The following is a 24517-nucleotide window of genomic DNA, read 5'->3' on the forward strand; positions in this document are numbered from 1 at the left end:
CTCCAGGAATTTCTTGGTAAACAGACATATGGGATTTTTGCTGAAAATGAGTCAGATTTATCAGATATTACCTGCTGTGGAAGATGGAATATGAGTAACCTAATTAGATATTGAGGGTGATCAGACCTGGAGGATGAAGGCCTCATGCAAAACTCTCTCAGCAGAATTCTTGCTGAGAATTTTACAAGGGGGTACCAATATGGGCTTCAGAGAAGTTTCAAGGGTCTGATTAAAGTTTGGTCAACCAACTAATCCTTTCAGGCCCGTTCTTTGCAATTTTTTTTTTAAGACAGTGACTATTTTATTCAAATCCTTCAGATAAATGGATAGCTTGGGTCTGTAATAAAGCATTGTGTTTTAAAGCATAAGTCAGAAATTGTATATGAGAATATACACTGCTACATACAAATTAACTGATCAGACCACAACTTTTCAATGTTGAAAACAGAATAAGCTTCCCCATAAAGCAGCACCTATGTGATATTTTAACTTTAGTATACCTTTCCCTCTCATTCAAGAGAATCTACACCAACCTCATCATAATCCTTCTCAAGGTCAGCCATGACTGAGCCATGGCCTCAGAAAACTCTCCTTCTTGTACGCCCTCACCCACGTACCTGTGAACAAAGGCAAGCTTGACACACATCAGGTCAGACTTGTGTTCCATGCCATCCCAGTCTTCAGTGATGGCTGTGATGTTGCTCAGCATGCACACAGCTTGCTGTACTTTGGCCAAATATCCACCAAGTACTGTGGTGGGAGGCTGGTAATTAATGACAACTTTGAAGCCAGTGGGGCACCGGTCCACAAACTGGATGGTACACTTGGTTTTGATGGTGACAATGGCAGTATTGACATATTTTGGAAACACATCACCATGACACAAGTAGCAAGCCATGTATTTACCATGGAGAGGGTCACATTTCACCATCTTGTTGGCTGGATCAAACCAAGCATTGATGATCTCTGATACAGAAAGGTGTTCATGGTAGGTTTTCTCAGCAGAGATGACAGGGGCATATGTGGCCAGAAGGAAGGGAATGTGAGGATAGGAACCCAGGTTGGTCTGGAATTATTTCAGATGAACGTTCAGGGCTCCATCAAGCCTCAGGGAAGTAGTGATGGAGGATACAACTTGACCTATCAACCTATGCAGTTTAGTGTAAGTTGGGCACTTGATATCAAGGTTTCTATGGCAGATGTCATAGATGGCCTCAGTGTCTACCATGAAGGCACAATCAGAGTGGTCCTGGGTGGTGTGGCTGGTGAGGATGGATTTGTAGTTCTCAACTACAGCTGTGGAAACCTGGGGCCTGGGTAAATGGAGAACTCCAGCTTTGACTTCTTGCCATAATTGACAGAGAGACATTCCATCAACAGAGAGGTGAACCCAGAACCAGTTCCCCCACCAAAGCTGTGGAAAACCTAGAAGCCCTGAAGACCTGTGCACTGGACATCCAGTTTCTGAATTTGGTCCAAGACGAGGTAAATGACTTTGTCCATGGTGTAGTGACCATGGTCATGTTTATTGGCAGCATCTTCTTTGCGTGTGATGAGCTGCTCAGGGTGGAAGTGCTGGTGGCAGGTGCCATTGAGAACTTCATCAATGAATGTGGGTTCCAGGTGTGCCAACACTGTCCTGGGTACATGCTTGCCAGCGCCTGTTTCACTGAAGAAGTGATTGAAGGAGTCGTCTCCTCCCACAATGGTCTTGTCATTTGGCATCTGGACATTAGACTGGATTCCGTGTTCCAGGCAGTAGAATTCCCAACAGGCATTGCTGATCTGGACGGCAGCCTAGCCAATGTGGATGGAGATGCACTCAGGCATAGTTTTTTTTTAGCGGCTGCTGAACAGATGGTGGAGAGGAAGAAGAGAGGTTGTTGCTTCTTATAGCATGACTCTTAGGCAGTCTATGTAAGAGAATCTGCTTGTAATCATTTTTTTTAATTGAAGTATAGTCGATTTACAATGCTGTTAATTTCTGGTGTACAGCATAGTGATTCAGATATATATACTTTTTGTTATAGTTTATTACAAGTTACTGCATATAGTTCCCTGTGCTATACAGTAGAAGTATATTGTTTATCTATTCTATATATAGTAGTTAATATCCACAAATCCTGAACTCCCAATTTATCACTCCCCATCTCCTTTCACCCTGGTAACCATAAGCTTGTTTTCTATGTCTGTGAGTCTGTCTCTGTTTTGTAATAAGTTCATCTGTGTCCTTTTGTTTTTCTTTTTGGACTCCACGTATATGTGATATATCATGGTACTTTTCTTTCTCTTTCTGGCTTAACTTCAGTTAGAATGATGATCTCTAGGTCCATCCATGTTGCTACAAATGGCATTATTTTATTCTTTTTATGGCTGTATAGTATTCCATTGTATATATACACCACCATTTCTTTATCCAGTCATCTGTTGATGGACATTTAGGTTGCTTCCATGTCTTGGCTATTGTAAATAGTGCTTCTGTGAACATTAGAGTGCATGTGTCTTTTTCCAGTTAGAGTTCCCACCAGATATATGTCAGGCCCTTTCTTGCTCAAGGAAACTAGAGACAGGTGTTCTTCTTTCCTTTGAATAATATAAACTCAGTTCTTGTTCAGACACACTTTGTTCATTAAGGACCAGCTGAATCATCTGTTAAGACTTGTTAGTAGAGTGCATTTGCTGGAGGGAACTAGCCATCCAGCACGTAATGAATAGTAGTTTCTATGAAAAGCACGTGGGGAAATAAAGAGTAATATTAAAAAAAAATGGAATCCAGAGGGCAGCCAATCAAGAAGATGTTGGGCTCAAAACGTCTTTAGATAGTGGAGAGAGTGTAGCTGTGTCAATTCAATGGATGCACCAGATTTCAGTTTGATTGTCCATGGTGATGGGGTCAGATATTCAGGTGAACTTGCTGAGTGCCCCACACAGCAGCTGACACAAAAGTTGCCTTTTCATGGTCTGTTGTGAATTCCTTTAAGTTTCTGATAAATTTTCTAGCTTCAACTTGCCAGGCTTGGGAAAAGCATAGTTTTCCTTCACAATGATTCCAAGTCATAAGGGAGAAAAATTGGAAATGCTATTTTGGAGAGCTTTAGTGAGAACTTGGAGGAATCTACAATAATCCAGGATTTGTCAAGGTCTGCCAAGATGTGCATAATCAGACCCAGAAGTGTACATCATAGTTTTCCATTGAAGCAAAATTTTACCTCTATTGTCACCACCTCTTCTATCAGAGAGAATCATAGACAAATTTGTTTGCAAAATAAGTCCAGTCTCATTAAACTTAGTCTGATTATTTATGTAAGTAGAGCAAGAATATTGTATGACCACATGGTGTCTTAATTTTGCTTTGCTGGAACTTTTCATAAGGAACCTGAGATTAGACTTTTAAAAGCCTCTGGAGGCTATGAAGCCAAGCCAAGAGTTTACACTAGATTTTGTCTACAATACCTGTCTATTGAGGTGAATTCCTCTTTTCTATACATTCCCCAAATATTCTTTTTTTAATAGACTTTATTTTTTTTAGGTTAGTTATATACCTGTCCATATACAAATCTCAAACTCCCAGTCTATCCCTTCCCACCCCCCTCTACCTTGACAAACACAAGCTTGTATTCTATATCTGTGAGTCTGTTTCTGTTTTATATTTAAGTTCATTCCACTCATTTGTCTTCTAGCTCATTGGTCCGTTATTCTAAGAGCCTCATTTAGTCTATTCTTGGTTCCTTCTACTGTGTTATTTATTTCAGTGATTTTGTTCTTCAACTCTGGGTGTTCTTTATATTTTCCAACTCTTTGCTCAAAAACTTCACTCTGTGCCTCTTGAGATCTCTAAACATCGTCACCATCATTACTTTAAACTCCTTTTCAGATAAATTGCTTATCTCCTCATCACTTGTTTCTTCTTCTGGGATTTTATCTTGTGCCTTGGCCTTGGAGATATTCTTTTGCCACCTCTTATCATCTATCTTTGTATGTGTTTGTGGATTCCTTACACAGGCATTGGGATTGTTGTGTTCTTACTTCTGATATCTGCCCCTGGTGGGTGAGGCTGGACTAGAGGCTTATGCAGGTTTCCTGGCAGGAGGAGCCAATGCCTGCCCACTGCTGAGTGAAGCTTAGTCCTGGACCTCTGGTGGGTAGAGTCCTGTCTAGAGGCCTTTGTGGCTTAGGGAATCTGCTGATGGGTGTGGCCTTTTCCCCACCCTGTATGTTGTTTGGCCTGAGGCTTCCCTAGAGTCTGTATGTTGGTCTCAGTCTTGGGAGTTAATGATCCAATCAAGATGTCAGCCTCCAGGAAACCTCATATAAATGAACACTCCCAGAATGTCCACCACCAGCTTTTATGTCCCCAGGAGTGAGCTGCAGACATCCCCCTCATCCCCAGGAGATATATCATATCCAGCAGGCAGGTTTGGTACAGGTTCCTATGAAATCACTGCCTCTGATCTTGGACCTGGTGCATGTGAATTTCCGTGTATGCTTCCCAAGTGGAGTCTCTGTTTCCCTCAGTCCTGTGGGGCTCACACAGCCAAGCCCCACTGACCTTCAAAACCATATGTCCTGGGGTCACCTTCCCTTCCCAATGCTGGGACCAGAGCTGGGGAGCCTGATGGGGGGCTTAGAGCTCTCACTTTTGTAGGAGGCCCTCTGTGACTTAACAAATCTTCAGCTTCTAGGTCACCCACCTGGGGGGTATGGGGCCCAATTATATCTTGAGCACACCCCGCCTACCATTCTTCTGTGGTTCCCTCTTTATGTTTCCAGTTGCAGAAGATCTTTTTTTTTGCTAGATTCTGTTCTTTTTTTTTTTTTTTTTGATGGTTGTTTAAAATTCAGTTGTGGTTTTGTTGTAGTCATGAGGAGAAGCGAGTTCATGGTCCGACTGCTCTGCCATCTTGACTGGAAATCCTGAACTTGTCTACATTCTTCACATATTCTGAGGTTCCTGGGCCTGCCTGAAGGTGACTCTCCTTACTGACTTCTAAAATTGTGAAACCCCATAAGCCAAGTTCAGGCCAGATTTTCCAAGGGGGACTTTGTAATAATTGGGTCCTTAAAGTCAACTTTAGTTCCTTAAAGTTCTTAGGTCACATCTGGTTTGATGCATATCATTTTCAAATATGACAATCCAATCAAAGCCTTGGTATTATAATCAATGTTTCCAATTGTGTCCTTTAGCAAGGAGAAGAGAATGTTATTGTGTTACTAGGATAAGGGAATTAAGAATTACCTCAGTTCTTAGTCACCTAAAAAAAAAAGAATTTTTTTTTATGAAAGACAAACAGTGTGATATAAGCAAGATATTTTATTAGTGAATTAAAAATAATAGTGAAAGTACACTCCCACAAGTTGGGAGAGGGCCAATCCAAAAGAGGAAAAATGGCACTGTTTCTTTGTTTTTCCTGTTACATATAAGCTACCTAACATTCCACCCTCTAGTCATAGGACCCCAGAAATTTGGGACATAGAGGGCAATGACAGCTCTAGATATTTCCTGCTGATATGGGACATCACTGGACCACATTGGGTCCAGACTTGCTGGCTGTCACTGGGTAGGAGATGATCAAAGTTCAGTGTCCATCGAGGGGCTTGTATAAAAGCTGTATTGGCTGATTGGTTGATTACCTTATTGTATAGCCATTTTTTTTTTTTACAAGTTTGACTTGTAGTATTGCTTGAAAAGCACAGATTGCTAAGAAGTCCATGAGAATATGTGTCTCCCATTGGTGAATCAGATCTCATCAACATTTTCAGGGGTTTGTCAGTGAAATCTGTTCTAGATCCTAGAGAGATGGATAGGGCTCATGACATAGGTGAAAGGGAAGATTCAGCTGGTGATAGTAATAGTGTAGCAGGATTGAATGCCCCACAAATAGAGACGGTGACTTCTGAATTTTTGAGCATTTGATTGCCAGAAATGTCCCTTGCCTTTTAAAAGATCAGAAACATGGTGGTTAGCATATGCTTGTATAGGGGCCCCCAGACTTAACTTAAAATTTTCCTCCAGGAGAGTGGAGAGGGATCACAACACTCTTAGGCAGGAAGGCCAACCTTGAGCAATAGGATCTAGCTGCTTGTAGAGTTATCCCATGGGTTGTTGGGTGGGACCCAGCCTTTGGGTGAGGACCCCCAAGGCTATTCCTTCTCTGTCATGAACATATAACTGGAAGGGCCTTGTGGGATGTTGAAGCCCCAAGGCTGGAGATCTTACTAGGAGAGTTTTTAATTTTTCCATTGCTTCCTGTTGGGAAAGATCCCACCATAGAGGTATTGAGTGATCCTTCCCTTTAAACTGTCATACAGAGTTTGGGCTATGGACTAAAGCCTATAGTAACCTGTTAGTCCAATAAATGTCCTGAACTGTTTTTGAGTAGTGGGATTAGGGTGTTGTAAGATTCCCTTAATTCATTCAGGGGAAATGCTATGGTTTGTAGGAGTCAGAACAACTGCCAGATAAGTTACCTCTTGTTTGACCACTTGTTTGGCCTTGGACCTGGAAACTTTAAATCCTGACTCAGCCAAGGAATTAAGAGTTTGGTTGCATGCTGGATGGCCTGTTCTCAAGTAAGGGGGCAGATAAGTAAGTTATCTACAAACTGGAGAATAGTTCATTTTTCAAGCTGTAAGTCCTGTAAATTTTGGGCCAAATCTTCCCCAACAAGGGGAAGACCGTCTCTAAACCCTTGTGGTAGTGCTGTCCAGGTTAGCTGGCATTGATACCCATTATGTGAGTCCCACTGAAAGACAAATAAGTATTGGGACTGGGGATGAACGGGTATATAGAAGAAAGCATCTTTAGATCTAAAGTACTGTAACACTGGGATCCTGGAGGTATGTTTTCAGTAATACACAGGGGTTTGGGAGAACTGGATGAAGAAGCACTACAGCCTCATTTATGATTTTCAAATTTTGGACTAGTCTATAAGCCCCATCTTTCTTAATGACCAGAAGGATAGATGTGTTGTAAGATTTAGAGGAGAAGGGTCTGGAGATGGAAGCCAAGACTGAGTAGTTGGCCCCAGTATCCAAAAAGAAACGTATTGTCCTACCTCCCACATACATTTGTCCCCATGGCTCTAGCCCAGTGGTGAAGATCTCTTCCATTGGGGTTAACTGGAGGGGGCTTCTTTAGTCCTGGACAACCATCTGCAGGTTGCATGCTTGTTCTCCCCCATGGGCTGTTTGGCTTGAGGGACAGAGGGACACCAATGACCTTGCTTATTACACCAAAAGTAGGCAGATCTTAGAGGTTTGTCCTTATGGGGACATTTCTTGGCTCATTGACAAGGTCAGTGTCAGATATTGTATTTATCATCAGGCTTGTCTCAAGCTGCTGTGGACCAAGGATTTAGGGATTGTGGATGGCCTTGAAGGGCTGTAATCATTTGAGCATGCCTAGCCTCTCTCTTTGTTTCCTTCTCCTAAGCCTTGGCCTTTTGTACCTGATTCAAAGAAACAAACAAACAAGCAAACAAATAAACAAATACCTGTGGCAGCAATGGTTAGCATTTATCAAGAGTTACTCTGTGTTCCTGGATTGCCTTTTGGAGATTTTGTCTAATGTCAGGTGCAGATTGGATGAGAAATTTATCCTTTAAATGACGATTATATGGTAGGCAGAGCAGGGGAGGATGAACATTTAAGGAAGTCCCCCTCAAGGAGGTGTTTGTGACCACAGGTTGATGATAGTAACCATGGCCAAGGTGGTTATTTTGCATTTCTTTAAGAGATCATTGCTGTCCCTCAGCAAATAAAAGATCTGGATATATGGTATTTTAGACCATTTGCCTTGTATTGTAGAAGATTTTAAGCTGGAGTAAGGTCGTTGAATTTATGCTCCTATTTATGGGCCATTCTATTGGCTAAGATATAGCCCAGGAGAGTACCAGCAGGGATCAACTGTTGCCTTTCCATCTGAAGGGCAGGATACTGGGGAAAGGGGTTCTTCAGAGCTCAGATTCCCAAGGTGAAAGCCACAGGCTATAGTCTGATGTCTCAGTCTTCTGCCTGTAGCCAGGAATATTCTTAGGCCATTGACCAAAGAGAGACTGGCATCCCAGGATCATTGGTCTTCAGAAGGAGGACATGACCTCCTAGCCTCCTCTCTCAATGGGGATAGTGGCCACAGTATTACCATGAGCTGGAAGTCTCTGCAATCCAAGGAAATAGTCAGTTTTAACCCCGTGGGTTGTCAGTGATCCAGGAGCAGAAGAGATTCTCAACTGGGATAGCCAGAGACATGGGGAACAAAAACAGAGAAATGACTTAGGGTTAGAGAGTCCCTATGGAAGTTCCTTAATGGGGAAGGCAGCAGGAGAGAACATGAGCTAGAACTCCAGCATCTAAATTTTGAAAGGCAGGAAAATTTTCTTGCCAGAACAAGTGTCCCTGGTGGAATATGAAGCCATAAAGGAGTCAGAGACATTGTAGCTCATGACTACTGTCCACGGTGGTGTTTTCTAGAAAAGGCCACCAGGGACAATATTACTCAAGCCATATATGAAAGAGGTGGCCAAACACTTGCTTGCCAGCGAATAAGGGATACAGATTATGGTTATAAGAGATCCCAGGGCCCCATAGGTTAAAATAGTGGCAACAAGGCTGTGGCATCAGCTGCATTAGGAAACTGAGGGTTTTCTTTTGTGTCAAAGAGTAAGTTAATAATTGCCAAAGATTGAGGCACACTTGTCAGAGCCATAGGACCTTGCAGTGATGAGTGGGTAAAAGAGATTTAGAGATTGAAGGAGGGTGTTTTTTGGAGAACTTGATAGTAGAGCTCAGAAAGCAGAAGTAAGGATCTCCATATATAGGCTAGAGACCAATATATAAAGGTGTGAGTGATAAAATAATTGGTATACAGACCTGGTCCGCTGTCTTGGGTCAACTGTCTATCTCAAATGTCATCTTCTTCCCTTCCTGGTTTGGTAGCTTCTCTTTTGTTTGAACATTCTTTTAATGTGGTCAGTACTCTTCTCTATAGACCAGTCCAGTGTAAGGGTCAGAAGTGATTAGTTTACTGTGGTTCTGGAGTAAGCCTGTTTATCTCCAGCAGGAGCTCCAAGGCAGGCAGGGCTGGTGGGGGCATATGCACTGGAGAAGTTTGCATGTGGATGGGCATAGGGAAAGGCAGTAGGGGGCCTTAGTACCCTCGCACTGCAACCGGCCCAGTTCAAGGTCCCAGATGGGCCACTCGCTGCCTGACTGGCCCAGCAGCACTTAGAGCTCCAAGACCTGCATCCTCTCTCCAGCCTCCACAGCTGGCCCCAGGAGCCTGGGCTTTGTTGGCCTCGGGGAGGCAGGGGAAATTGAAGGAACAGAGATTAGGTTTAAGCACACCATCTGAATCACGGCAGCAAAATTAACATTGCCAGGAAAATGGAAATAAGTATTACCTTGGTTCTTAGTCACCCCCCCAAAATTTTTTTTTGACAAGAGACAAAAAGCGTGATATAAGCAAGAATATTTTAGTAGTGAAGTAAAAAAACAAAAGTGAAAGGTAGTTCACTCCCAAAAATTGGGAGCGGGCCATTCCAAGAGAGGAAAAATGGCAATGTTCCTTTCTTTTTCCTGTTTTGTGTCCTTGTTTCATGATTAATTGATTGATTGATAACTCAATTTCCCTGTGCTCTGGTTGATTGACAGCTCAGGTTGCTTGTGTACTGATTAGACAGCTCAAATTCCTGGCATTCTGGATTGCTCCTTTCCCCTTCCTCTCCTCCTGCCCAGTGCTCATTTCTATCAAAACTATCTAACAATTGAACTTATGCAAATAACTATATTGCCATAAACAATAGTTGTTATATCTGTGTTCACAAAGGTATAATATACCAAACTGCAGAAAGTTATACCTAGCTTAAGATAAAAGAATTTCCTTCAATCTGGAAAAGAAAACTTAAAAACAAAAACAACAACATTAAAACCTAGGGATATTTCAAAAATGTATAAAACATCAAAATTTCCCCCATCAGTTCATTCAGTCACAGGGAACTCATTCTTATTCTGCATGATTGGTGCCTAACAGTTTTAGTAACTCATCAATGTTGTCATTCCTTCTGGATAGTCTTACTCAGTCTAGTGGCATGGATTCAAATTTGTTGTTCACATTCTGCCAACACAGAGCTTTCTTTCCTGTAGCTAACTGTAAAAACTTTCAGAAAAATACTCAAAGTATCACATTAACTGTGTGTGAGTGTTAAATGACTTAAAATGGTCATGGTTACAGTTCTTCTGAGAGCTCATTCTATAAATAAAATTAGTTATTTATATGGCAACAGCATTATAACATAATAATATCTGGACAACTAGTGTTGACAGATTTCTATGTGCTTCATACCATTCCTGGAGTACCTGTATCAATGACATATATCCACCTCATATAACCTAAGAAGCTTTACCATCACTATCATTTAATAGTGTTTTCCATGTAATTTAACATACCAAATAAACCAGAATATTTCTGCATGTCCCTTTTCCAAGGCAAGGAAAAAATCCTTGAAGATTTTCCAGGAGGTTTCTGGCAAATCCCAAGTCAGTTTGAAGTAAAAAAGACTCCCTTTAAAAATTGATTTTGAGGAGTTATCAGCAATGTCAAAATATTTGAACACTTGACTAAGACCCCAGGCAACTGTGAAACCATACTTGTCTATGTATTTAACCAAAGTGACAATTAAAATATTTCAAAAGCAAATACAGAAAATGACATGGCTGTAAAAAAAATATGTAGAAACTCTATTTTTTAAGTTGTCAAATAAATGATAAAGACAATATGAAGGACAGGGAATGATTTTAAAAGACAAAATTTTGGCTTGCCAAGCAGAATACTTAAGTAAAAGGAAAACTTTTTTGCCATTTCTTATTAATGCAAACCTGTAATCTGAGAAAATATTGCTTCTGTACAATGGAAGACAACTTAATATTGATTTTGCATAGTGTGCTATTGTTTATGAGGTTAATTATACAACCTTGTAAATAAACCTATTCAAATTAGCCATATTTTACCTTACATTATAAAATTCCTTTTCAAGATTATTTTTCTCACAAACTTTCTAAAACTTTGTTTTGTTTTGTATTTAATATCCATTCCATTTTTGTCTAATATGTTCCCTCTTTTCTGTTCTGGAATATTAATCATTAATTATTCTATTTGAGATTAATCATTCTATTTTATGACAAAATTGTTCATTGTTTCCTTTAATAGAAACACATCCTTCATCATTCTTCTCATCAAAAACACATCTTACTTTCATTGACTACAGAGTTTTTCTTTACCCTTTTTAGTCCCAGTAGTTTCACGTACATGTATTATGAGAATGTCTCAATATTATTCCTTTCTTTTACAGAGAAAACTCAGAAGTAAGCAATTATTAACTTTGGCCCAAAAGCATCATTCTGTAGCAAATTTATGAATATACCATTTCAAAATTTTCTAGTGGCATATGTCCTTTTCTTGCTTATAATTAATTCCTAATTTTATAAGTTTGACCTGTACACCCAGGAAACCATCACCACTCTCAAGACAATGGCCATACCATTCCCCCCAAAAGTTTCATTGTGATCCTTGGCTGTCCCTCCTCTTTGTCCCTCTCTTCCTTCTTATCCTCAGGCCACCACTGAACTACTATCCATCAGTATAGATTCATTTGCATTTTCTGAATTTATATCAATGTAAACACACAGTATGTACTTTTTGTATACTTGATTTCACTTAGCATGATCATTTTGAGATTCCTCCATGCATGTGACTGTTTTGAAGTACAATTTCTCATGTTGGTAAACAGACTCCATAATTTTTAGATTTTCTAAAATTGTAAAAATCAGATGCCAAGGAGATAAACATATGTTTACTAATTAAATTTCCATATTTTAACCTTATTAGGGAATGATGTAGATAGCCAATGAATATCTATTTTATATCTGAAAGCATATAGCTTTGGTGTTCAAGTTACCAAATAAGTTTATGAAACTGTTTTTATGTGGACTTTCATAAACATAATTATTACAAAACATAAGTATGAAAAACATGATTATTATGCAACATATTATAAATCATATAAAACATAAAACACTTATTAACATATTCCCTTACACATTTTATATGATTTACATCTGCTTAATTCAATTCTGTTTAACAATTATATTTGATTTAATCATAAAAGTTTCATGAGCTAAACAACACATCTAGCCATTATCCTAAATTTTTTGGTGGCATAGTACATAATTACCAAATATCAGAAGCAATCAATATAAAAATTTAAACATATTCTCCTTCCTTTTTTCTCTTCCTTTTTTTATTTGTCCTGTTTTGATATGCATCACATGAGTTTTGCTTGTTTGTTTGTGTATTTTTAAAAAATTTTTAATATACTTTATTCTTTTAGAGCACTTTCAGGTCCGCAACAGAATTGAGTAGAAAATAGAGTTCCCACATAGCCCTCTCCACCTAAACATATATATTCCCCTACCCTCAACTTCCCTCATAAGTGTGGCATATTTGGTACAAATGAAAAACCAACATGGGTGCATTATTATCAATCAAAGTTCATAATTTACATTAGGGTTCACTCTTGATGTTGTATATTCTATGGGTTTTGACAAATGCATAATGACATGTAGCCATCACTATAGTACCATACAGAAAATTTCCATTGCCCTAAAATGCCCCTGTGTTCCATCTATTCATTCCTCCCCACCTCCCTTTCCCCAAACCAATGGAAACCACATTCTTTTTATTGTTTCTGTAGCTGTGTCTTTTCCAGAATGACATTTTGCTTGAATTTTTTAGCTTTTCTAACCTTTCATAAATTGCTGAAAATCATGGGTGATTAATTTTTATTAAACATTTTGTTCTAAGGGTGGATTTATAGTTCTATAATTCTAAGCATCTAGTGTAGATAATTTAAGCTTCAGTTTGACTAATAAATATAGGTACAAAAATAGTATGCTGCATTATATTTAATGCTGACAACTTGGAAGTTATAGCTGTTTTATTTTACCAATAATTTAAAAATCTAGCTTTATCTACCAGAGATTATCCCACATCATGGGAATGTTAAAAACTGAATGTGTTCTTATATTTCATATGATGTTAGGAATACCTAATATTCTGTAAGAAGCACTTGGTTTTTCTCTAAGATTATTTAAGCAGAACTCCTTTATGGGATTTTAAAATTAACTTAGTAATAGCACCCATGGGTAGAAAAATGTCAAGTGTACATAACATGCATGTATGAACACATTCATAAGCACATACAAAAATACAGATATGCCAACAGAGATCTTACATTTTCATTGTAAATCTTAGCCACAAGTCAGTAAAATATAGTGATATAATCACACTGGTTCATCTCCACTTTATATTTCATCTGAATTTTTATGGAGAAGAATTTTAAAATGTCCTTTTGCCCTGACATATAATCTGATGACAGTTGTAGACTAAGTTTAAGTTCAGTGACTGAAGACAAATTTAGCAGTTTTCTGGGTGTCTCCAAATCATCTGAACAGGTAAAACATTTAGTTCTATTTTCAAATAGCCTTTTGTTCTCTATTCAACCTCAGGTGTTTCCTTAACAGGGTCACTTAATACCTGGAGAGCCCTCAATGGAAGGCAGGGGGCATAAAGTTCAGATGACCACAGAGAGTGGAGGGGTCAAGGTGGGAAAATTCTGGCTGGAGGACAGAGGGATTGAGGAGGTAAAGATTTGAAGGGAGGAATGTGAAAGAATCAAAGGAATTGAAAGGAAAGTTTAAAGGTAAGTAAAAGGAGGAAGCAGATGCAGCTGTGATGGAAAGGGACAGGTTTTAAAGAAGCCAGTGTGAGAAGACCTTAAATTTCCAAAGAGTCCATTGAAGTTTCAATTTATCCTTACGAAAACAATGCCAAGAACAAAGAAGCAGAAAGAGTTAATGGGGAACATTTTCAGTTGGGGTTCAAGAAGATGCTCTCCAGTCCAAGGAGAAACTTCCAAGCCCTAAATTATTGGTAACCACATACTTGTGAACAGAAACTTGGGAGTCTCAGTCTAGTATCTGCTGGTCTAGCACTCTAAACCAAGTACTTACAACCAGTGCTTGTTTTGGACACTGACTCAGCTAATTCATGGCTGGGACTCTCACCCAGCTTCTTATAAACAGAAAAACCCAGCATTGTAATCTAACCTTTCTTTGTCTGGGACTCTTAATACAGCTTCTAGAAAATAATTCAAGTTTTAAGAAATAAAATCTATTGCCACCAGCTTCAAGGGATCTTTGTCTGGAGTACTTGTGTGGGAGTTGAATGCACCACTGGAAACTTGATTAGTCAGAAGTGAAGACAGAGTCTTCCTAAGCACACAGTTATGGTCCTGGGTGAGTGGTATAGTGCCCCATTGATGAATCTGATCCTATCTCACTTGTAGTACCATAATGTCAAACAGAAGCCACAGGTTCAATTAGTAAAACAAATTTTATTCAGGAATGTTGCTCTAGGGGAAAGGAAGCCTTAGTATGGAATGGGCTCATTTCCACCTATTTCATGGACACTTGGGAATTTATAGCTAAGGATTCTGATGTGTGCCAGTGGATGGACTATTGTAAGAGGAAGCATCAAGTGTAGGGGCAATTCTACCTGAATCAGTTTAACAGGATTCTTGGATTCTTGCTGAAGACAGGCCTGGCCGATCAATACTCACCTGTCACATGGTGGAGGATGAAAACCTGATTGATACAGAGAGTGATTAGACATGAAAGATGAGGGACTCTTGCTAAACAGACTTAACTGGGGTCTTGCTAAGGAGTTTTCAAGAAAGTGCACAGGTGGACATAGGGGACACCCAGCTCTTTTTGTTACAAGATGGTCTTCAGTGTTCTGGAGTACTTGGAGCATTTCAGTTGTTCTTTCCTCTGCACAGCCACCTCCGATGCAGGAAGTGGACTTTGGGAGGACACAAACAGGAGGAACAGGACTGCTTGTACCAAAGCCCTAACCAGAGTTGTATGCAGCCCTGATGGGCAAATCTGCTAAATTACCATGAGCAGCAATTCCTCCAGTGTTTCTGTTGGGGTCATCTGATTATTTCTGGGTTTCCTGGAATCTGCTCTCTAATCTGATTAGATTTAAAAATGATAATGACTGTTTCCAATAGTAAGCAGAGCAATGGTAGACAATGGTGTGAGCTGATTATAGAGATTAATTTCCTTGTGTCTGGCTGTTTACGCTGGATCCTTGTTTCATGAAAACTGCAGATTTTATTTTTTTCTTTCTCCCTTACTGGAATAGACAGTAAACTTGGTACAGCTTTGCCTTATCTGTATGCAAAACTACTGCCAAAACAATCATTCATGGACTTAAAGAATATCTTGTCCACTGTTATGTTATGTTATACACCATTGTTTCAGATCAGTGAACATACTTCATAGGAAAAGAAGTGTGGCATTGGGTCCATGTGCATGGCATTCCCCACCGTTCTGAAGTAGCTTGTTTGACAGAATAGTAGAAGGCTTTTAGAAGACTCACTTATAGAGCTAGGTGGCAGGACATTTGTTACAAGGCTGTAACAGGGCTTTCCAGTAGGCTGTATATGCTCTGAATCAGCAGCCATTAGTGTGCTGTTTCCTTATATCCAGGCTTCATGGGTCCAAGAACCCAGGGATGGAAAAAGAAAAGGCACCATTTTTGCTTCCTATTCCCCCAACCTAATGCTCTCTTGACCTGGAGCTCTAAGATACACAGGAAGGACTGCTTCCCCTAAAAGACAAAGCAGTGATTTCCCTGGATAGAAGTGAAGAGTGTCACCTGGCCACATTGGGCTTCTAGTGCCTGTAGGTTAATATCCATGGAAGGGAGTTTGGGTGCTGGCTAGGGTGATTGATTCTGACTACTGTCAGAGAAAATCCACAGTTGCACAATAGGTAAAATGATAAAAAGCAGGTTTATTCAGGATCCAGGACTATTGTAATGGGGTAAAAGAGCCCTCAGTATTGAACCAGGGTCAATTCTGCAGTCATTCCACCCTATTATTCAAAGGATTGAAGAGAGATTCTTTGTCCCTTAGAATAACATGAGTCCATTTCTTCTGAGATTATCTTTCATTCATTAAAGACCTGCTAAGTTTTCTGATTATATTTGGTAGTAGAGGGTATGCTTTATGGTGTTAGCTACCAGATGTTTAAAGAAGTTAAGCTTGTATGAAAATAACAGGGAGAAAAAAGACTAATATAAAAATCCGTTTCTGTTTTCAGAGGGAAGACTGTTGAAATTTCTTGACAGTGCATTAAAAGCATCATTACAATGTGGCTACATATCACAGTGGGAATCTGATGGATTTCCTGGTTTGCAGCTGGAAGTTCTGTAGTGATGGCATTCGGTTTTCTGTTGAACTTTCTGCATGGTGCACCGAGAAGTAGGTATGATGTTTGCACACACATGATCATTTGTGGTAATCTATTGAGGTTTATGCAACATCAACTTGTAGAAATTCATGAATAGGGAAGTTTTGGTTCTCTGCAATTCCAAGTCAGAAAGGAGAAAAAATGGAAATAATAATTTGGAGAGTCATAGGCAGATACTGGAGGAAACTAGAACTCAGGCTTTTGTATAGACTGGCAAAATGTCCAAGATGTAATCCAAAAGGGTAGAGTGCAGTTTTCCATTGAAACATAATTTTTCTCACTAAGATCACCAACATTCAATCAGAAAAAAAGTAAGATAAATTTTTTGCAATTTAATCTCATTTCATTGTACTCTGCCTGATCATTTACATAAGTACAAGAATAGTGATAAACCAAAAGGCCTCTTGAGTTTGCTTTGCTGGAACTTTCCATATGACTATTCAGCGTCTCTCCAGGAAGGAAAATGAAGTCCAGGACTCACCAGGAAATTGTGCCTATACTACCTGTAGAGTTGGGTGAATTCCTTTCTTCCAGGGATTCCAAAAATGTCTTGAGATTTGTGGATCTGTCATGAAGTGACCTTCCTTAGTGAACTGTAAGTTTGGAAATCCTTTAAGACAAGTACAGGCTCTTACGTCCAATTGGTTTTATAAGCATTGGCTCCCTAAATCAACTTTAGTTCCTTTAAACTATCTAGTTCTACCTCATTCTATGCACATCTATCTGTAATATGACATTCTAATCAAATCCTTGTTAATGTAATCAATGTTTCCAATTGTGTCCTTTGGACAAGGAGAATAGATTCTTATTGAATTTATTCTTATTGAATTTATGATTTCTTATTGAATCATATTCTCATAATAGTAAGAATGCTTACTAAGAGTTTTCAAAGTGTAGGACAGAAGTTAACAAGTAAAAATCATTGTTGCATCCTTATTCCCCAAGGATAAATTTACTAAATTGCTGTAAGTACACATAGTATAAGAAAAAAGTTTCCTTAATTTTTGAAAGATGAACATTCAAAAAAAAAAAAGCAGTGTTTCAAACAAATCCATCAAGGATTATAATGGCACTCATTAGTTCATTGAAATCCATGAAATATTTTTTTTCTCACTTTTCTTGGGTTAGCAGTTATTTCATTCCATTGGCTTTTTCAGCACTTTTGGAAATTTCTACTCAGACTAAAATCATAATCTGAAAGTTATTTAAGTGATGCTGTCAGTGACAATTCCTGCCTGTAGCCAATTGTAAACACTTATTTTTAGAAGAGTCAAAGTCAAATACTAACTGTGCAAATGTCAAATGACTTAAAATGGTCATGATTAAAGTTTTGATGAGAGGTAACTTGATAAGAAAAATTAGCCATTTATGTGGTATATAAAACTACATGCTAATAACTGCAATGAGCATATTGACAGATTTCTATGAATTTCTTACTATTTGGAAAATACCTGTATAGTAAGTAACACATACCCACACACAAATAAGCTAAGGTTTATCATCACTTCTTAGTTGGCACGAAATTTAAAATACCAAGTAAGCCTGATTAGTTTAGCATCTCTATTTTACAAGATGGGAGGCAAATTGTTACAGATTTTTCCAGAGGCCTCTGTTTGAGATCAAATATTCCATTTGAAATTTGATTTTAGGAACGTGTTAAATATGTAAAAAGACACGACTAAATAAGATGGTAGATCACTATAAAACAATTCTTAGTTGCCCATTTAACCAAACTGACAACTAAGAGATGTCAAGTCACACACAGAGACACATATTAGTAAAACAGCTAGCTCTTTTAATATTGAGAAGACTGGGTTTTCTTGAGTAATCAAATAGCTGCTAAAACAACATGAAGCACAGGAAATTATTTTAAGAAGCAAAATCTTGGTTTCATAGAGAGATTAATTGAATAGTAAAGAAAAATTTTTATTATCATTTGTCTCAAGGTATTTTTTAATTTCAGCTTTGATTTCCTCATTGAAGCATTGTTTTCTCAATAACATACTGTTTAATATCCATGCTTTTCTATTTTTCTTCTTTTTTTCTCTGTTGTTGATTTCTAGTTTCATGGCATTGTGGTCAGTAAAGATGCTTGAGTTAATTTCTATCTTCTTAAAATTGTTGAGGTTTCTTTTGTGCCAAAGTATGTGATCAATCCTGGAAAATGTTCCATGTGCACTTGAAAAGAATGTATATCCTATTTTGGGGGGATGTAATGCTCTGAAAATATCCACCAAATCTAGTTTTTTTTTTTTTAAATTGTATTATTTAATTTCTCTGTTGCCTTATTTATTTTCTGTCACTCAAAATCTATGGGACACAGCAAAGGCAGTGTGAACAGGGAAGTTTATAGCAATACAGGCCTTCCTCAAAAAAGAAGAACAATCTCAAATAAATAATTTAACCCACCAGTTGAATAAATTATAAAAAGAAGAAAAAAAGCCCCAAAAGACAGCAGAAGGAAGGGAATTATAAATATCAGGGAGGAAATAAATACAATAGAGATTCACAAAACTGTAGAAAAAATCAACCAAATCAAAAGCTGGTTTTTTGAAAAAGTAAATAAAATCAACAAACCTCTGACAAAACTCACAAAGAAGAAAAAAGAGAGAGAACAAATTAGCAAAATAACAAAGGAAAATGGAGAAATTACAACAAATAAACTAGAAATACAAAATATCATACAAGAATATTATGAAAAATTAAATGGAGCCAAACTGTATAACCTAGAGGAGATGGACAAGTTTCTGGAAACATACTGCCCACCAAGACTGAATCAAGAAGAAACTGAACAATTGAACAATCTGATCACTAGAAAGGAAATAGAAATAGCAATAAAAAACCTCCATACAAATAAAAGTCCAGGACTGGATGGCTTCACCAGGGAATTCCAACAAACATACAAAGAACTCAAACCAGTACTTCTCAAACTCTTCCAGATGATTGAAAAGTAGGGAAGACTCCCAAACTCTTTCTATGAAGCCACCATCACCGTGATACCAAAACCAGGCAAAGACATTACCAAGAAAGAGAATTATAGGCCAATATCACTGATGAAAATAGATGTAAAAATCCTCACCAAAATATTAGCAAATATAATCCAACAGCACATATAAAAGATTATACATCATGACCAAGAGTGATTCATCCCAGGGACACAAGTGTGGTTCAACATACGCAAATTAATCAATGAAATACATCACATCAACAAGAGAAAGGACAAAAACCACATGATCATTTCAATCGATGCAGAAAAAGCATTTGATAAAATTCAACACCCATTTATGATAAAAACTCTCACCAAAGTGGGTATAGAGGGAACATATCTCAACATCATAAAAGCTATATATGACAAACCTACAGCCAGCATAGTACTCAATGGTCAAAAACTCAAAAGCTTCCCACTACAATCTGGGACAAGAAAAGGATACACACTATCACCACTCCTATTCAACATAGTCCTGGAAGTCCTAGCCACAGCAATCAGACAAGAGAGAGAAATAAAAGGGATCCAAATTGGAAAAGAAGAGGTAAAAGTGTCACTATATGTCGATGACATGGTACTATTTATAGAAAACCCTAAAAGGTCCACACAAAAACTACCAGAGCTGATTGAAGAATTCAGCAAGGTAGCAGGTTACAAAATTAACGTTCAAAAATCAGTTGCATTTCTTTACACTAATGATGAATCAACAGAAAAAGAATTAAAGAAACAATCCCCTTTAAAATAGCACCCAAAATAAAAAATATCTGGGAATAAATCTAACCAAGGAGGTGGAATAATTATACACAGATAACTATAAACCATTGATGAAGGAAATTAAAGAAGACTTTAAAAAATGGAAAGATATCCCATGCTCATGGATTGGAAGAATCAATATTGTTAAAATGGTCACACTGCCCAAGGCAATCTACAGATTTAATGCAATCCCTATCAAATTACCCAGGGCTTATTTCACAGAACTAGAACAAATCATAATAAAATTTATATGGAACCATCAAAGACCTAGAATTGCCAAAACATTACTGAAGAGAAAGAAAGAGACTGGAGGAATAACTCTCCCAGACTTCAGACAATACTATAGAGCTACAGTCATCAAGACAGCATGGTATTGGTACAAAAACAGACATATAGACCAATGGAACAGAATAGAGAGCCCAGAAATGAACCCACAAACTTTTGGTGAACTCATCTTTGACAAAGGAGTAAAAAATATACAATTGAATAAAGACAGTCTCTTCAGCAAATGGTGTTGGGAAAACTGGACAGCAGCATGTAAAACAATGAAGCTAGAAAACACCCTTACACCATACACAAAAATCAACTCAAAATGGATCAAAGACTTAAACATGACAAGATACAATAAACTTCCTAGAGGAAATCATAGTCAAAACATTATCTGACATACATCTCAAAAATTTTCTCCTAGTAGAAATAAAAGCAAGAATAAACAAATTGGACCTAATGAAACTTACAAGCTTCTGCACAGCAAAGGAAACCATAAGTAAAACAAAAAGACAACCTATGGGATCAGGGAGAATTTTTGCAAATGAAACCAACAAAGGCTTGATCTCCAGAATATATAAGCAACTCATACGACTCAATAAGAAAAAAATAAACAACCCAATCCAAAAATGGGCAGAAGACCTGAACAAGCAATTCTCCAAGGAAGACATACAAATGATCAAAAGGCACATGAAAAAATGGTTAATATCACTAATTATCAGAGAAATGCGAATCAAAACTACACTGAGGTATCACCTCACACCAGTCAGAATGGCCATCATTCAAAAATCCACAAATGACAAATGCTGGAGAGGCTGTGGAGAAAGGGGAACCCTTCTACACTGCTGGTGGGAATGCTCTTTGTTGCAGCCACTGTGGAGAACAGTGTGGAGATTCCTCAAAAGACTAGGTATAGACTGATCGTATGACCCAGGAATCCCACTCCTGGGCTTATATCCAGAAGGAACCCTACTTCAGGATGACACCTGCTCCCCAATGTTCATAGCAGCACTATTCACAATAGCCAAAACATGGAAACAGCCTAAATGTCCATCAACAGGTGACTGGATAAAGAAGATGTGGCATATTTATACAATGGAATACTACTCAGCCATAAAAACCGACAACATAACGTCATTTGCAGCAACATGGATGCTCCTGGAGAATGTCATTCTAAGTGAAGTAAGCCAGAAGGAGAAAGAGAAATACCATATGAGATAGCTCATATGTGGAATGTAAAAAACAAAAACAAAAACAAACAAACAAACAAACAAAGAAACAAAGCTTAAATACAGGACAGAAATAGACTCATAGAAATAGAATACAGACTTGTGATTGCCAGGGGGGTGGAGTGTGGGAAGGGATAGACTAGGATTTCAAAATTGTAGAATAGATAAACAAGATTATACTGTATAGCACAGGGAATCACAGAGGAAAAAATGTGATAATGAGTGTGTATATGTCCATGTATGACTGAAAAATTGTGCTGAACACTAGAATTTGACACAATATTGTAAAATGATTATAAATCAGTAAAAAATGTTTAAAAAAGATATGGAAAATTGTTTTAAAAATTTCCTATTGAGCACAGATCAATAATCTCAGTAATTTTTTTGTTGTTTTAGGAGAGGGACAGAACCCAATTCTAGTGTTACATAAGTGTAATATTAATTTTATGAGTAATTTAAAAATAATGTAAATTAATGCATCAAATCGATGGCAGTATCCAATACAAGGTTTCTTTTCCTAGATTACTTTCCCTCAAATATTCCCCTGTTAAAAAAAATGCATTCAGTTTTTCATCTTATTATTTACTTTTTCTCATTCTAGCAAAGCATAAAATCTATTTTTTTGAACAAAATTACACTCTTTTCTCCCTAAGAAAAACACACCCTTCATGTCTTTCCTTAACAACACATCTTATTTTCCTTGAATACAGGGAACCTTTTTCTTTACTGTTATTAGTCATAGGGGGATTCACATATATTGATTTGAATTGTTAACCAGTAGTCAACTTTCTTTTACAGAGAAAAATAGAAAATTAGCATGTTTTAAACTTTTTGCCATATAGTATCATTCTCCACTGTTCCAGAAACCTGAATCCTTTCGAGAGATCAAGCGGCCCATGGAGGGATGGAAAACTCAGGATTATTATGCCAATGGGCCCAGAAGAGTGAACACCCCAAGCTCTGGATCCCATCTGTATGTTTACCCAGTATTTTATGGGGTGTTAGGTTTAGATTAAGTTCTCACCACATACAAATGAGGTATTAGAAATGGAGCCATCAGGAGTGAGCATTTGGAAATCAATAGAATTTTAGGGGTGAATTTCATTTTCTTTGAAGTAACCCATTTTACAGAAGCACAAAAGTGGGAAGGCAAAGGCCTTGCCTGGGAGGTCTTGCTGGTCCCTTTGTGAGTTTTGCCCCTTCACCACCCCCCCTTTTGAGGTTCTCTTTACTCCTGGAGTGATCAATTTTCCTCAGGCTGCAGATACTCACTCAGTGTCTATATGGCTGGGATCTTAACACAAGCTGTAATATATAGGAATATCATCTGTCTATTAGGACATCTGTGGTCCAATTGAAGAGGGCTGTGGTTTGCTGAACTATCTCCACATATACTTGGCTGGTCTCACCTTTGGTGCTGTTTATGGGCAGGATAGTTTCATTGCACCACCTTGTCGCATTATAGGCTTGGCCTCCCCAGATAAAATTTAGTCCTGTGTTATTCATATAGTATACATCATATTCATTATCATCCGCCCATGGGTACCTGGTTGTCTCATTGAAAGACAAGGTGTAATTTCAGTAGGCCTCTTTAACATATACTATCTCATTGCCTTCATCACTATATAAGCTTTGGAAGCATATTGAGATGTTTCCCATTAGTTTGACTGCATACTCAAACTATAATCCCACGGAGGGTCTGGCTGGTCTGGTTTCTTTCTCATACCAATGGGGATGTGGTCCTACACCTGCTCATGCCCTCTCGGTTTTATTTCAGGCAATAGCATAGAACCAACTTAGAGATGGTGTTAGCATCATTAGGTCCTCCAGAGAGGCAGGATAGGCCAGCAGGGGAAATGTAGGCATATCATATTTTGTGTCCTCTTTTAGGCAAGCCCAGCATTCCCTCTGCTTGGCAATCCCTGCCATTTGAGTTACCTCCTGGCTCCATGGATGTGTGACCTTTCATCATGCAAAGAGGAATTATCCATAAAAGCAGGACGAGAGTTACAAGTCTGGCCAATCCTCGCTTTGCCCGAAGAGAGAGCCAGGTCATAGGCATAGGATATTTGCGAGGCATCCTACCTCAAGGAGATATGAAATTGCCAGTAAGAGTCTCCTGGATATGGCCAGTTGGCAGGAGCTACTACAGTCAGTCCTATAGTGAGGGTTAGAGTAAGGATAATTATGGGGAAGAAAAGCAAGGGGTGGCAATGCCCAGTCATCATAGCTGGGATCCCTATTAAAAGGGGCATTTTGATTAATCTGTCTCAGTTCATCCTTAGTGACTGACTTCCTCAAGCTTCTGCTGTGCATTCACTAGCCAGCTTCCAGGTGTGGCTAGGGCAGGGCTCAGTGTTTTCCAGTAGGTGTGGGGGTTATTTCTGGATTCTGAATTTTAGTGTCTCTCCAGGAACCTGGTTGATTTTCCAGAAGTCCTCATCTCGACATGGGGCTGCCCTGTTGACCCTGATGTGGTGAATCCATGGGATGATTTCTGCAACTTTGAGAACTGTTAGGGTGCTTAATACAACCGGGCAGGGACCCCTCCAAGTGGGTTTGATGGGCTCCTTTTTCCAATCTTTTACCCAGAATTAGTCCTTGGGTTTGTAGGAGAGTATTGTGGTTCCCAGTGATGCTGGGATTCTGTCAGTCACCCACTTATGGACCTCTCATACAGACTTTCTGAAGCCCTGCCTTTGCTTATGAAATTCTAAGCTTCCTACCTCCTTAATATTATCTCCCAATCTGATCAGGGGATGGAGTCTCCCATACAAGATTTCAAAAGGGGAGAACTCTATCTTGGTCTGAGGGACATAGCATATCTGCATGAGAGCCAGGGGCAAAATGTCAGTCCAAGGTAGTTGACTTCCCTGACAGTGTTTGGCTATAACCAGCTTAGGGTTCAGTT

The 24517-nt window shown here is 38.5% G+C and overlaps 1 pseudogene; it reads right to left on the reverse strand.

Moving 5' to 3' along the window:
* Nucleotides 1–491: 491 nt before the first annotated feature.
* LOC105075212 (tubulin alpha-1A chain-like) lies at nucleotides 492–1830 on the reverse strand (annotated as a pseudogene).
* Between the last annotated feature and the right edge of the window lie 22687 nt (nucleotides 1831–24517).

The sequence above is a fragment of the Camelus bactrianus genome, chromosome 27 (genome assembly GCF_048773025.1).
Source record: "Camelus bactrianus isolate YW-2024 breed Bactrian camel chromosome 27, ASM4877302v1, whole genome shotgun sequence".
Taxonomy (NCBI): Eukaryota; Metazoa; Chordata; class Mammalia; order Artiodactyla; family Camelidae; genus Camelus; species Camelus bactrianus.